General features: G+C 35.3%; 1 long non-coding RNA gene across 1 annotated transcript; it reads left to right on the top strand.

Moving 5' to 3' along the window:
* Window positions 1-6,347: 6,347 nt before the first annotated feature.
* LOC133802312 (uncharacterized) lies at window positions 6,348-7,072 on the top strand. Its single transcript, XR_009877240.1, has 4 exons — window positions 6,348-6,412; window positions 6,517-6,580; window positions 6,669-6,754; window positions 7,009-7,072. It is a non-coding gene; the product is annotated as an uncharacterized LOC133802312 (long non-coding RNA).
* The last annotated feature ends 9,350 nt before the right edge of the window (window positions 7,073-16,422 follow it).

Raw genomic sequence — 16,422 nt, 5'->3', positions numbered from 1 at the left:
AGAAATCTGACCTGTCATGACCGAGGGGCTAGCCTCAGCCTCAGTCTGGGTCAAGGTAAATACTCTATCAAGAGTGAGACTGTCGCTCTACTTTGGCTCTTCCTTCATGGCTTATGGGCAATCCTTCCTCAAGTGATTGATACTCTCATAAGTAAAGCAGGCCCTGATCCTGCACTCTCCCTGATGTCATCATCTGCATAGAGGAAAAATTGGGAAACTCCTCCAGTTGTCTCCTCCGCCCTGACGGCCACTGAAAGCACCCCATGCCCTCCTATCTGAGCTAGGAGGAACAAAAGACTCTGGGGCCTTTGTCTTCTGCTCACTGGGGCCACTACCCCAACTAGTTCCAGTGAAAGAAGGCACCGTCCTCTGACCATCGCGCCTAGCAGTGCCCTCTCTCCATATTTGATCCTCGGCCCCCTCAGCTATATGGGCCTTGTCCACTACCTGTGCAAAAGTGGTAGTCCCCGGATCCAAAGTTATCTTGACATCACGGGCGGTCATGACATTCAATCCCCGCATAAACCGATCTCTCTGTGCAATGTCAGTGGGCACCAGATCTAGCACGAACTTCGCTAACTGGTCAAACTTCAAAGCATACTCAGTATCTGTCATTCGATTCTAAGTTAGGATGGTAAACTCATCAACCTTCGCAGCTCGGACCACGACACTGTAATATTTCCCATTAAAAATGTTTCTGAACTCTTCCCAGGTCATAACTGCAACCTTCCTTCTCTGCGACACAATATCCTACCAAATGCGGGCGTCCTCTCTCAACATGTAGCTGGCACAAGCTACTCTCTCATTCCCTTCCACCCTCATGAAACCCAAGATGGAAGAATTCATGTTCATCTAGTGCTCTGCCCACAATGGGTCTGTTCCACCCTCGAAGGTGGGAGGATGTTGCTTCCTGAATCTCTCATACAAAGGTTCCTATCTATTCTCCACAGCAGGTTATGCTAGCACTAGTGCCACAACATGTCGAACCTGCAACCCAATGCCCCGAGGAAGGGCCTGTTGCCTCAACTGTCATAGCTCTTCTTCTATTCAGTGAACTAGCTTCCATCTCAACAAATAACTATTGCTAGTTCGATGAGGCAGGTGGAGGGTCCTGACCCTGGTTATCATCCTCAACCCTATTGCCACAGAGCCTGATTGATCGCCGAGGCATCACAACAATATGCCTGCAATTAATGGCGCCACTCATTAGGCATGATAACAACATCCAAAACCACCTCCTAATTCACATCAACCAATCACAACCAGAAAAACCACATAACACATATAACATACAACAATCAAGGGGGCCATGCTTTAGCATCATGCATTCGTCAACTCATTCATCATGCTCTACATACATACTCAGGCAAACATGGCACTTTAACAAGCAATTAGACATATAATTCAATAATTACCAACAAACCCTGAGTCAAGCTTGTCACCTGCAGCGAGCATACATGTTCGGTCAATCTCCAGGAACCATAAAACTTGGCTCACTCTGATACCAAGTTGTAATGCCCTACTTCCTTAGAGCCTTTACTAAGTGAGTTAAAAACATGTCATTAGCTTGCTAATCGAGGTTTTAGGTGAAAAGTGTTGCTAAATTGTGATAACAGTCGTTAAAAAGCATTTAATATAAACATGTGGTCATTCATTGAAAATGTACAGAGTTATACGTTTGGGATCCCAAAATACTGTTTAGAAAATACGTTACACCTCAAAATACAATTAAGGTCGACTTAGGGGACACATCTATACCAATACATTACATTTTCCCTAAATAACCTTGGTCGTGGCAGCCAGGTAGGTCGAACATGTACCCGTCGCTCCACGCTCTCCATACTCATGGTTGGTCGACCTTTCCCTTGCCATTACCTGCACCATAGAGCACCCGTGAGCTGAAGCCCAGCAAGAAAACTCAACATAAAACAGAGAACATATGCATTTCTATTAACAACATATAACAAAGCTTCCAACAGGCTAAACACATAGCGGCCATGTCGTCCCAGGCACTTTACTAGGCCCTGGGTTCGCGGTCTTCACCGAGAGGATGACTACAGAATCCTAGGAGGGTCTCGCCTTAACGGCTTGCACTCCATTTGCTCAACGCCATTCCCGACCCCTTGCCGTACTCGGCTTCCTGCCGTTCTCGACCTTCGTCGTTCCCAGCTTCGCCGTTTCCAGCCTTCACCATTCACTCACAAATATGCATTACATAGCATAATATCAACACATATTTAAAAATATACTAAACATAAAAAATAGGGCTAGGCCCTACAATTCAATCAATAGTTCCATGCCCTGCAATACAAACAATAGGGCCACACCCCGCTCTACGGGTACAACAGTTTCTTACATGTGTCACAAGCTAGCTGAGCACCGCAATCCTGAGCATAATTCTCTAACCCGAGCCTCGTTGAAAACCTAGTCACAACATATTCATAATAGCCATCCATCAAGTTCTAAAACAATAAATAACTTCGAGATATAATTCTAGCCTCCGAGACCTTGGATTCTACGAAATAGGTGGTAAAATCCTTCCCAAGCCTTAACATTTGCGTTCTCGAGCTAAAAACCTTCAAACATCCAAGATCTTGCATTTGAGCCACGGCTCATCTCCTTAAGGGCCGCGATGCGCTCAAGTCAGAGGAAAAATGCCTTTCTGCTGAGGGATACAGGCTACGACGCACTATACCTTGCGTCGCGATGCGTATAAGCAGACAAAGGCTTTCCAGCCTCTTCGACATACACGGGTCGTGACTCCTGAAAAACAAGGCCGCGACACGAGCCTCCAAACCCAGATTTCCCTTGCATTTTCACGAGCTAAACTCCTTGAAACTTACTAATTCCAAGCCTTAATCCTAGAATTTCGCCTGGGATTCATACACAAACAACATAACTAGTTTTAACATCCAGAAATCCAACAGAAACACTACAACAATTTTTAGTATATATTACATTAAAAAATAACACATATTTAGAAGTGTTATTAATGGGTGATTAAAATAAAAACACGGAACTATTTTGGCGCCATATGAAAATACACCTCAGGCGCCAAATGAATTTTTTTTGGGTCTAATCTCTCTCAGCCAAATTTTAATCCCTAAATCTAAGTTACCCAAAAAAATTCTCTCAGCCTCCATCTCTCACTCTCGTCTCAACTCGTCTCTCTCTGCCTCACGAAGTCACGCCTTCCAGAGTTCTGTCTCTGCCTCACGACTTCACGCTGACTATCACAAGCTTTCAGAGTTCTATCTTTGCCTCACGCTGACTATCTTAGGTAATATTCTCTCCTGAGAGGCTTGGGATGACGGTGGATCGTGTGGCGATAGAGGTATCTCAGCACCTTCATTTTTCTCGTCTTTCACTTGCTCACCCTCTCATCTTTGTCTCTATCCTCTGCAGGTGGCGGCGGCGATGGGCTCTCGGTGAGGGAGCTTGGGATGTTGGCAAATGGATCTCGGTACCCTCCCTTCGATTTTGTTACTGAAAGTCCATTTTTCCATATCTATTTTGTTTTTTTATTTCTCTCTTCCCTTCTCTATGTTGATCTTTTTCCCATTTTTTTTATTTCTTTTTAATAAAATGGCCAAATAAGTTATATGTATTTCTGATTGTTTGTTTTGGATTTAGACAGAGTTAGAAGTTTTACAATAAGTTTTCTTTCATTTTTAAATCCGGTGTTCTTGATTTTCTTAGTTGTTTGAAGCTTTTTTTTTTTCTGGTTTTGTTGCTTGTTAATTAGGAATATATATTTTGATTTGTTTTTTGAAATTGATTTGATAATCTGATATGGGAAATTTTGGGGAATTTTAGTTGGCACTTCAGATTTGATTGGCTCACAATATTCTTGTACAGTTAAAGAGTACACAAAATTTGAACTCAAGGGCTTAACTTTCTCTTGGTACTTTAGCTTTAATATGCAAAATTTGAAACCATAGACTTCAATTTGAGTCCAATATGGGCTCCTTTCTGACCACAGGGATCTCATCCTGCATATTTTTAGTTCATTTTATAGTAGTTAGAATCTACCTCACACAAAAATATGTTGAATAACTTGCAGCATAGCTAGAGAGCTTGATTTGTAGGAATGGACTTCCAGGACTGAAACTGCTAATGTACTGCATGAGCCAGTATGTCTCTTTTCATCTCATCTTGCAAGTCACTTATAATTTAAGTAGTTTCTTTTTCTCTAGAGTTAATTATGAGAAATTCATAAACATTGTTTGGTAAATGAAAATTGTATTGTTCTGCTTTACTAACTCTGTTAGATCATTCCTTTTATTCTGTTAACTTTCAATTTTATACATATTTGTAAAATTTGGGCTCCTTAATCTATTTCTAAAATTTAAAATGTATTTGAATGAATTAGTTTAATGATAGGGCTAGTTCTCTCAATATCCTATCTTTCCATATCAAGTTTGAAATTCATGTCTAGATCATTTCACTAGTAGTCCTGTGCATATTTTGTAGATGCATTCATACTGATATTGATTGGCATTGTGGCTGTTAAGTTGTCAGTTGCAATTTGGTACAAAAGAATAATGCAATTTGGTACTCGTTGGCTTGCTATAGTAGTATAAACAATGCACGAATATAATATTTATGTCCTTTAATATTAATAGTGCTTTAATATTGTTGTTGTTTAATTTGGTGATGTCATATTGCTAATATATGTATCTATCTCTGTATTTTTTTTTCTCTCTTTGTAATTTAGTTAAAGCTTTTTTGGTTGGTTGCCTCCGAGAGAAAAGACAAGATACTTAGTGCATCTGATGGGTCAATCAAATGTTTAATGCCTTTTTGCCATTAAAAAAAAAAGAATCCACACATGAAGCTATTTGAGTCACTACTCTATACAATCACTTTTCAATCTAAATGATTGAAGACAACATTTCTTTATTTCACTTTCCAATAAAAGCTTCAGAGAGTTTTATTGAGTTACCTCTAATCTAAGTATTAAATTAGTTTTATACTTCTTTAAGGGTCCTTAGCTAAGTCCTACAATGTTGGCCACTGTAACTTATTCAACAAATTTCATACAAGCTAACCATGGACCTGACCACTGGACTTACTTCTCATTAGTTGAAATGATGGGAGAAAACTTATTTTAGTATCATGTAAAGAATTTCAACATCAAATGTCTAGTCTTAGATGATTTTCTTACAATCTATCAGCTTTTGATTCTACTTAACTTCAAAATGATGATACAACTTTCATTTTGAACTCACAGGACAAGAAGTCATCAACATGATGATGTCGAAAACTACAAGGCTAAAGTACCTGAAGAGAATGCAGACATACATGATATAAATTCTGATCTTGTCCTTGGAGACTTGAAAGATGCTAGCATTGATTTTGAATTTTCATTTTTGGCTAAAATAGCCATTGCACTGGGCATAGCTGCAATCGTCACAATCGTCTCTATTGGGGTGGAGCGGCCTGCTATTGGTTCATCTCTTGGATTTCAGTTTCTTTTAGATAGTTCATCTCCTTCAGTAATGGCCATAGCACCCGTTGGCTTCACCTTTAAAGCTTTTGGTTACAGAATAGCTCTGCCAGAATATGCTCCAGGGTATGTATCCCCAAAGGAAAAATTGGGTTAAGTCTTGTGCTTTTGAAATATGGGGTTAATCTCACTTTAATCTCATTGTAGGTGGATTTACTTTTGGCTGCTGCTTGTGGTCTTTTCATCAGTGAAGAAGCTTTAAATATCTGGGTCTATCTTCTGTTTTGGTACTTCTGTTTCACAAGCTCAAGAAATTTTCTTGCTCCTTTTAGTAAAATTTGTGTGTTTCAAGGTTCCATTGTATGCCTGAATTCTTATTTATAGTAAATGATTTAGGTTAGGGTGCCATGGGTTCCATTTTGTTGTTGTTTTTTTATTTTATTTTTCTGTTGTTTAGTAGTTTAATGGTGGCTTTACCAAACCTTGGTTATGCTATCTATTAAAGCTAGAATAATTAATTCACAGTTTGATGTTGGGACAGCCTAACACTCTGTTTTTTAAATTTATTTTTAATCTTTATTGCAGGTATATATCATAGACTATGGTCTTGTAAAAAAGTATAGCGATCTTCAGACGTACAAGCACATTCCATACAGGTAACAGATATTTGAGAAATATTATGGTCTTAAGTAAAGTGGAAGGTGTTTATATCATGTGTAATGATTATCATTGTGCTGAGTTTTAACTTATAAATGTTAATATTAAATAACAAGTTTTTAGATTGATTTGGGCAAACATTAGGGTGATACTTATGTGTTTCTCATTATCAATTTTCTGTTCTTGGATCCAAATTTGCTTGAACCTTCAAATTTCTGATTATTAAGTTAATTTATTGCTTCAGGGAAAACAAGAATCTCACAGGAACAACTTGTTATGCAAGTGTTAACACTCACCTTGGAGTTGGTGAGCCATTTATAATTCCTAATTAGAGAATATGTTATTTGTTTCTCCCTGTAATGCTTGAGACTTTTGGGCTTTATCTAATTGTGAATGTAATCTTTATGCAGAGCAAAGCAGAAGAGATGATTTGGAGTCTCTTGGTTATGTGCTTATGTATTTTTTGAGGGGAAGGTTGGATACTTATGTGATATGCTGAAATCCATTTTCCTTTGTTTCATTGCTCTATTTTACCATATTATTTACTTATTTTCTTTACTAGTCTTCCTTGGCAGGGATTAAAAGCAGGTACAAAAAAAATAGAAATATGACAAGAACAGTGAAAAGAAGATGCTTACTCCCATAGAGGTATGATCTTAAGCTCTTGCAAGTAGTGCAGGGTGAAGTTAGCATTTATAACTCTCATGTGAGTATGGTATTATTAGCTCATTACAGATGGTTGGTGGTAAATTTTTCAGCTCACTTCCATTGATACCATGTACTGTTATTTTTTAAAGTAAAGGCATGGGAGATACTGATATGCCTACTACTTTGACAAGTTCTTTGTTTATTCTGTATACTCTCTCTTATTCATGTTTATTCTGTTTTTCCCCCTTTTGTAGCAACCAAGTGGGAAACTGGTTCTAAATCCTGGGCCATCTACAGAGAGAATAGAGAGACCTTCAGGTGTGTTCTTTTTTTTCTTGGAAACACCACCCTCGCTGCCCTAGTGGACATTGTTTGCACATGTTTAGAAACTCTATTATGTGGTCAAGGAATTTTTGAGCCTTTTTCTCCTTATTTAATGTTGAAGTTAAACTAATTGCTCATTGTTTTATGTTGGAAGTTAAACTGTGCTGAGCCTTTTACATATTTTATTTATGCATATTCTATAATATGATTTTATCAGGCTTTTATTCATGTGAAAATATATAATATTGATTGTATGGGTTTTGATCATAAATAATGAGATTGTTGTTTGGTGCTGTCATATTGCTTATATATGTCTCTATCTCTATATTTTTATTCTCTTTGTAATATAGTTAAAACTTTTATGGTAGGCTGCCACCAAGAGAAGAGGCAAGATACTTGGTGTGCAAGAAATCTCTCACGAGAGACTCTTACTTTTGTTTGCATTTTGCAAGAGGTATACCTTTGTTTTAATATTATGCAAATGTTAGAAGAGTTTGAATATCTTAAATATTCATCCACAGTGAAGTAGGTTCTAAGATCATTGTTGTGTGTTGCGGTGATAACGGAAGGTTGAGAACTTGTGTGTCTTAGTGAAGTAGGATCTGAGAGATTTGTGTGCTGTGGCGAGATAAGGAAGAAAACATGCATGTGTTTTTGAATTAGTTGAATTGATATTGGCAGATGGTTAGTTGCTAGTCTAGGAGAAATGGTGTTTGATTTTATATAGACTTATCTAGTATAACTGTTTTATAATTGAATTGTGTTTGCTTGGCCTAAAATAAAATATCAGTTCATTTTTCTTGGTCCCCAACCCCAACCCCACCAAACAACCTTAGAACAAAAAATTTAAAATTTGTAATAAGATGTCTTAGGCATGTCTAATATCTGAAGGGACACATTTTCATATCAAAACTAGAGCAACCATAACCATTTAAAATCATTATCTTCTCTTCCAATCTTATTGATGCATAATAGGACATGTCATTATCTGATATACCAAGGGTTGCTTACTTATCTCATTATCTGCTTATTGAAGGCTTTTTCATTATTTACAAGCTATTTTTTGTCAACAAAATGTAGAGATATATTTTTCAATACCAATATCATTTGACTTGCCACCAAAGTCACAGCCTCTTTCTACACAAATAAAACTAATAAGTGAGGTTTTCCTATATGAATTCTTCTCTACAAAGTGGTTGTACATGTGAAACTAAAGTAACTTTTTTTTCTTCATGTATATCACAATTAGATTATGAAATGTGACTATAGTACTGCCAAGTATTTTGCTAAGGCAGCAGAGTTTGTTTTTTTAAAAAGAGCCAAAAGATGAGATTTGTAACTTTATTTCAGCAACTGCTTAAGTCAAGCAAAGAAAGAATGTTTGATACATGGGAATTCGAGGACTTGGGATGGCAGTGATCTCAAGTTTATGTGTATTTATATTCAAGAACCTTGAAAAGATATGTAAAATAGATATATCTTTTGTATTGAAATGAATGGTCTAGACTATATAGAGGAAATTTGCTAGATGGGGTCTAGTGAGGCATAGTCCTTGTGCAATCACATGATACAATTGCAATTAGATGTGTTAGGCATGTCCCATATCTACAGATCTGTTTGTTCAAATAGATTTGAATGATTAATCTTAAGAAATTTTATTTGCTTAATTGGTTGACCATTAGACTTATTCAACATAGCTGTAGGCCATCTTTTTCATGATTTTTGTTGAAGTATCTAATTTGCTATATGGTTTGAGCAATTCTTATAAAAATAAGCATAAACATATCTGGAGACAAATCGAACATTACAAGAAGCACAACATCAGTATTTTTAGGTCATGTTTGGAATGTGAAATTGGATTGCATTAAAAAATATAAGGTAAAAAACATAAAAGAATGAATAAAATAATTATTTCTGAATGATAAATTAGAAAGAAACAAGTTGGGTATAAAGTTGTAATTTTTTTTTTCTTATCATTGAAATATATGAAGACGGGGATTAGATAGATTGAAATGATCTCAAGATCTTACTTTGTGCATTTGATTTCTTGTTCTTTTCTATTATTGGGTATATATTAATGTATTCATTATTGATGAGATTTAAGTGTTGATCATATGTAATTATTCCATTCAACTGATACAATGTAAACCATGTCCAGCCACTACTTAATTGGCCTTTTCTTTTTATTTGCTCATAAGCAGTTGCTTCAACTAAATTGGGGAAGATATTGAACTCCTATGCCATATTGGCCATGAAAATGTAAGGACTGTTAAGAATTAGAATAGCTCCTTAAGCTCTTAGCCATTTGAACTCCTTAAGCGATTTAGCCATTTGAACTCCTTAAGGGATTTTCACCTTCTTTACTAATTTTGACCTCATTACTGACTAGTTCAGAAGAGAATTTGGGTTTAGTTTTACACTAATGAACATGACTATTTCATATATGTTTCATATCTTGCAAAGCTGCTTTGTTATGGTTTATACTGTACATATTTTTGTTTAATCTAACATTACTTACTTAAGTAGTGTTGGGTTTCATTGCTTTTTGCTTTTCATATATGTTTCATTGCAGAGTTAAATTGTTTGACAATAAGGTCCCCCTTACTTGCCTTGTATTGTATACCATTTTGATCTTAATTTTTTTGTGTTTAAGGATCTTATTATATTTTTATTTTACTAAGTGATTTACATATTTTTGTTCACTTTAATTTCTAGGTCTTTGTGCATTTGAAGTTTTGATGTTTATGAGTATCTTTCTGTAATGCATTAAAGCTTTTTATTTTAATAATGTCTTATGTTATAGCTTAACTGATTTTTATAAGGCTTTCTGCATAGTTTTGAACACCTAATGTTCGAGTTTTCTTTATCCCTTTTTCATGTGTGATTTTTGAGGAGGCAAAACCTTATATTTATATAGATATTTTCTTCATTTTCGTTGAATCTCTAGTTTGGTTCTTCATATGTTCATTATATAGGTTTTCTAACAACTTGATATACTTTGGTCATGTTTGTGACTGATAATGATTTCTTAATCTCTCTAATTTTCATCTGTTTGTCTTTTGCTTCAAGCCTGGGCTGCATTTGTCTACTAATTCTTGGGTTTGGTTTCCTTCTTTGGTGGAGGTACAGACACAACCAGCAAATTTTCTTTGACGTCAACGGTTAGTAAACCTAACTCATTTTTTAAGCAATATCATTAAAAAAGAAACAGAAGAAGAAGAGATTAACAGTTGTAGGCTTTAAAAAATTTCAGAGCAACATCATGAGGAGGTTTGCCTTGGAAACCTGAGGAGATTTCAATTTAGAGAGCTTCAGATGGCAACAAAAAACTTCAGCAGCAAGTACTTGGTTGGAGATGAATTGAAGGATGGAGCAAGTTTCATGCATGATTTACTTTTGTGTATCTTGTAATGTTTCTGTTTTTCATTTTTAAAGTAAAAAATGTTCAAGATTATAAAACTTTATTATGTTATGCTTTCAAATTTAAGTTAGAACTAAGATCTCATGAAGTAGACATATTCATGGTTTGAATTAGTTATTGTTTAATGTAATACTTGTGGTTTATCAATCTATTGAGAATTACATTTTATGATTAATTTTGATTTTTTTTATCAAAATACAATAATGAAAATCTTTTAATTAAAAAAAAACCTTATAAGTATACTTATCAAAATAAAATTTAAAATATATTATCCAAACTAAAGTAACAAAATTTTATTACTAGACTTTTACTATGTTATGATTTAGAAATATATTATAAGCATAACAAATCGTTATGATTTATATAATATAACAAACTAAAAATGCTATCAAAATAATCAAATGTAACAGTGGAAAAGTGTTATGCATAAAGTATAAGATTAAACTCCAAATTTATAATAAAATACTCTAACTAAATGTTATTATTTGAATATTATAGCAACTAAAAATGTGTTATTGAATAGTTTAAGATAACATCGAACATAACATTCGAATACTGTTATAGAAAAGACAGGACTTTTAATAACAGGGGCTATGTTAGCATTTTCAGAAGCGTTATCAATACTCCCAGTTAGCAGTTTTTAAGTGTTATGAATACTGTTTTTTCTTGTAGTGAAAGCCTCATCATAGCCTGAATTCAATTGCCCAAGTTCCCATTCCAAAATTCTAACAAAACAAAGAAAGTTTAAACAAAAACATGCTTTAATCCCTTTCCTCTGAGTTAACTTCAGCTTGAGCTAAATTCCAGTTGCCAAAAACTTCAATTCTCCCCAAGCTCAACAAACCTCTAGCTTCAAATTCCTAGGCTTGATTTCTCCAAAATTTTCAAACACCAAAGGGAGGCAGAGAGGAAACCGACTATGAGGGAGAGAGAGAAGTGAAGAGAGACTTATGTTTTCCTTCTAAATGATCCTAGAACCTCAGCTGCCTAAGTGATCAATTCCCTCCTTAGCCAAAAGTCCAAAATACCCCTTAAGGTTATCTAAACCTTCAAGTGCCACCAAGGGCAATTTTGTCATTTGCCAAATCCCGCTAATTCCTCAAGTGTTCCTATAAATCCATGTTTAATCCCGACATGTCCAAATAATTACTAAATTACTAGCCGTTACTCGATAAATCTCGAACACATATTACGTTGCCAAAATACCCCTAGGCTCCTCCCGAGCTGGGTATTTGACCTCATTGTGCCTTTCTAGCTAAACTGCTCCCTAGGACCATCTCGGATTGTACATCACAAATATATCACCACTCACTCGTGGTATCAATCACAATATACACTAATATTACATTTGTGCCCCCAATGGGCTAAAATTATAAATATGCCCCTAATAGCCGAATGGGGCCCACATGCATATTTAATTCTCCTAAGCATGCATTTCTAATCACATAATCATCAAATTCATATATTAATGTAATTAAATCAATTATTTCCCTCCAGGCACGTTATCAAGGCCCTAAACCTTATTAGCAAATTTGGGATGCTACACGTAATGTGGGTTCCGAAGGCGGGGTCAAGTTAAGGGTGTGGTCCCTTTTCGCCTGGTATGGGCCGTAGGCTTGGTGCTGGAATGTGCACCTCGCTTGGTTGGGTCGTTTAGCAAGGTTGTTTAGCTGGGTCATGTAAATGGTTCTTGTGTTTGAGCTGAACATATTGGTAAACTGTGAAACGTGTTTACGATTTATATGATTGGAATGGATGCATCTATTATCTCTGAAGCATGTGTTTATTTCTTATGATTAATTGGATATTTCTTAAGTCATGTGGAGTTTTCTTGCTAGGCCTTGGCCCACAGGTGCTTTATGGTGTAGGTAAGGGCAAACTAATGTAGACCAGCCAAGAGTTGGAGGGCTTTGGAGCGACTCGTACATATTCGGCCAGCTCGACTGCCATGATCAAGTTATTTTGAGGGGCTTAGGTTACGAGTTTGATTTTTCCGCTTAGGCCGGATACTTTTGTTACTTTGGTTATAACTACTTTCCATTTAAAAACTCATTTTTGGGATCCCATGTAAATATGTAAAGTTTCAATTTAATTTTATATATTTGACCAAAAAATTTAATACCTAAATCTTTGATTAGATTTAGTTACACTTTGAGTTCAAATGACTCGCTTAACAAGTTAAGCACTATTTTAAACACACATTGTAACGACTTTGGATTAGTAGGGTGTTGCCGGTGATCTCTTTTAATGGAATACCATTAAACAACACCAAGAAAGAGGTAGTAGATACACAAACTTGCACCAACTTTCTCACCATGACTAAGAAACCATTCGCTTGAAGCACCACATCAATGAAGCTCCATACGATATGGTCGTAGGCCCTTGACATGTCTAGATTTATACCCACATAGCTATTTTTCCCTGTAAACTATTAAACCTGTGTATAATCTTACTATCCATAATTGTATTTTTTGCTATCCATCTCCCTAGAATGAGGGGCAATTGAAAAGGAGAAATTAGATTCGGAAGGACCTTACACAAACTATTTGCAATGATTATTTAAACCATTGTGTAAGGCATGTTGCAAAGGCTAATTTGGCAATAATGATCAAAACATGAGGCACCCTTTCTCTTGGGTATGAACACAACAAAGGTTCTGTTGATGTTGATTGCCATAGTGCCTAATGTGAAAAATTCTTGAACAAATTTACATAAATCCAATCCTACAATCTCCCAATAGTCCTTATAAAACTTTGATGGCATTCCATATGGAGCAGGAGACTCTATGGAAGCCATTCCAAAAACTATCTTTCTAATTTTCTCAATCTGGGGAATAGCACCAATCTCATCATTCTTGTGGGAAGAGATTGTTGGTGTAATGAGATCCATTATGTCGTCAAAAAAAAGAGGGAGCATTGACTGAAACACTTCATGAAAATGGCTTCTAAAATACACTTTGATCCCATTATGACTTGTAATCCAAGTTTTATTATCCTCTGCTATGGCCCAGATGGTGTTATCCTTGCGCCATACCATAGTTGCAGTATGGAAATATTTAGAGTTGCTTTCTCTAAGCTTTAGCCAATTAACTCCAGATTTTTGGTGCCAAATCTCATCTTGTCTCCTTTGGATATCCTTTATTTCTACACATATATCAACTTCTAGTTTGACATTGTCGGTAGTACTTGGGTATTATTGGACCTCACTTAAGAGATTTTTAAGACTTTGAATTCTATGTGAACAATAAAAAAACTTCCTTGTTCCACATTTTCAAAGCTTGAGAGGTATTTGAAAATTTTGCAGTCACCCTGAAGTTGTTCAACATTTGCACTTGATAGTTCCAAGCCAAACGAATAACTTCTCTACAATAGGGATCCTCACTCCAAGCATTGATAAATCTAAAGGCTCGAGGACATTTTGTGTTAGGAATGATACCCTTGAAAGCATATGTATTGGAAAATGTTTTATGAAATAAATAATTAAGATGAATTTTTTCATATATTGATGGTTTATTATTATTTGAATAATATTATGAGAATATCAAAAAATTCAAAAATTTATTATAGTGAATACAATCTTGAATTGGTATGAGAGGATTAAGATTGTAGGGAACAAATTTAAATAGTTCACAGTAAAACAAAGTTATATAGAATCTTTGGATCAAATACTGTGAATACAGTTCACAAGTATTATGAATACATGTAATCTAGATCTAGATTACTGATGTAGTAGAACATATTAGTGGAGGTCCTTTGTATAATGTGGTTATACAATAACTGGACCCGATAACCAAGACTGTTAAATTGTGTGTTTAAAATAATGCAAGACTTGCTAATTAAGTCGTTTGAACATAAATGTATTTCTAAAGTCAGCTGACAGATTAGGGTCATAATATTTTGTTCATAAAATGGTTGACTTTCATTAAAATAAGAGTTTGAATTGTGAGATCCCAAAAATAACATTTACATGGTTGTTACAACAATAAAAAAAATACAACTACAGCCAGCCTAAATAGCAAAATACAAATTTTGGCTCTAGTCCTTGTAAATCCATCAGCCGTTGTAGCGTCTCGGAATTTGACTTAGCTAGATAGCTAGTTCTAGAAATATTATTTATTATAACCTAAGGTTTAGATAGAATAATTAAGAACCTTGCAGCAGCTATTAGGATCACGTTTTACATAGTCAGAGTTGTTTTACCAAACTTCAAGGGTGTTGAAATTGTGCAAAAATGTGTTTAAAATATCAGAGTATGTCGATATATCGTGGCTATAGGGGTCGATATGTCGCCTAAGGTTGATACGGTAAACACGTCGACTTCGCACGAACGAAACCACGAAGGCTCGAGACATAGGGGCAGGTGATATATCGCCTATAGGGGCGATATATGGGCCCTTTGTGATGTTTTTGAAATTTTGTGGAGCTGAATTAGAAACAACCCTCAACAACCTAGATTTGCTCCTGAACATTTTTGACCAAGCTCTGGGCATCTGTTGAACCTAAAATTAAAATTTATTCAATTAATACTCATTTATTTATTCTTTTTAAAAGCGGTTAGTTTCACTCCTTGAACTCTATAAATATGACCTATCACTCAGCCATTTCATTCATCATTCAATCATTCTTCAAAGTTTTCGAGCTGCTAAGTTTATTCTAGAGAAAAACACTAGGGTTTTGGGTTAAGAGATTTTCCAATCTAAGCTTTTCTAAACACTTGGGAAGTAAGATAGAGTGATATTTCAGTATTGAGGTGTAGATCGAAGTTCTAGTCTGTCCAAGGTATTCTTATCCTCATGTTTAGTTCATTATAGTTCTTTTCTTTTCTGTCATTTTCTTTCAGATCCTAACTTGTTATTATGGTTTTAGTTAGGTGTTTGAGTTTCTTGAAACATAAGGTTTTTCGGTAAGTTTCTATCTTGATGATTCTTACTGTTGGTTTTAGGAGTTTTCCAATTCCGTTCTTGTCTCCAATATCCCTGTTTTTGGCAAAGAAAATAGTTTAGATTATATGTGTTATGATATGCTTATATGTTGTGTTATGTTTATGTATATATGAATATGTTTTATGTTGTAGTCACTTGGGAAATATAGTTGCTTAGATAGCAAATGAATCCCAAGATTTTTTATCATTTCCGTAGATTAGATTTATGATTAAACCTACCTCGATTAGTAGACAGAGGACCTAGATGGTTTATCATATACTATTTTATGATCTAACCTACCTCTATTAGTAGACAGAGGACCTAGATGGTTTTATCACATACTACGGTAATGAGTTAATGGCTATTAATATTGTAGTCCTGTGTATAGATGATATACGTTTTTACATTATATGTTTATAATATATGTTTTTTTAGTTTTATGATTTATGTTATGTTTTAGTAGATTTTCTTGCTGGGCATTAGACTCATTCCTTTTATTATAGATGGTGCATGAAAATAAGTTTGGAAGGCGAATGGATTTATGGCATCTTTGGCATGTGTATTTTGAGAGGGTGGAATGAATGGACTGCTGGAAGATCGAGGATGAAGTTTATATTTTTTAGACTTTTCAATTTATGTATTTATTTTTTCGCAATTAGTTTTTGAACAATTAATTAAAAGTTATGTTTTCTTTAATGTTTTTATGTAAATAACAATGGGATCCCGTATTTTGGAATTTTTATAATAAAGTTCTATTATTTCTTGAATGTATTCCAAAATAGTAGCTATGTCTTAGTAGTTTTTAATGGTTTGAGGTCTTAGAATTAGTCAACGCATTATAGCCGTGGCGGTCGAGTAGCCGCCAATGTACACATCGCCCCCAAAGCTCTCCAACTCATGGCTAGTCTAACCTCCCAGTGCCTTTACCTGAACCACGTAGCACCCATGAGCTAAGGCTCAGCAAGAAAACTAAATTCAACAAGCATAGATAACAAAGTGCAT

Source organism: Humulus lupulus, chromosome 9 (genome assembly GCF_963169125.1).
Source record: "Humulus lupulus chromosome 9, drHumLupu1.1, whole genome shotgun sequence".
NCBI classification, from domain to species: Eukaryota; Viridiplantae; Streptophyta; class Magnoliopsida; order Rosales; family Cannabaceae; genus Humulus; species Humulus lupulus.
Note: the sequence above shows the minus strand (reverse complement) of the source record. Positions and strands in the feature narration are given on the sequence as shown.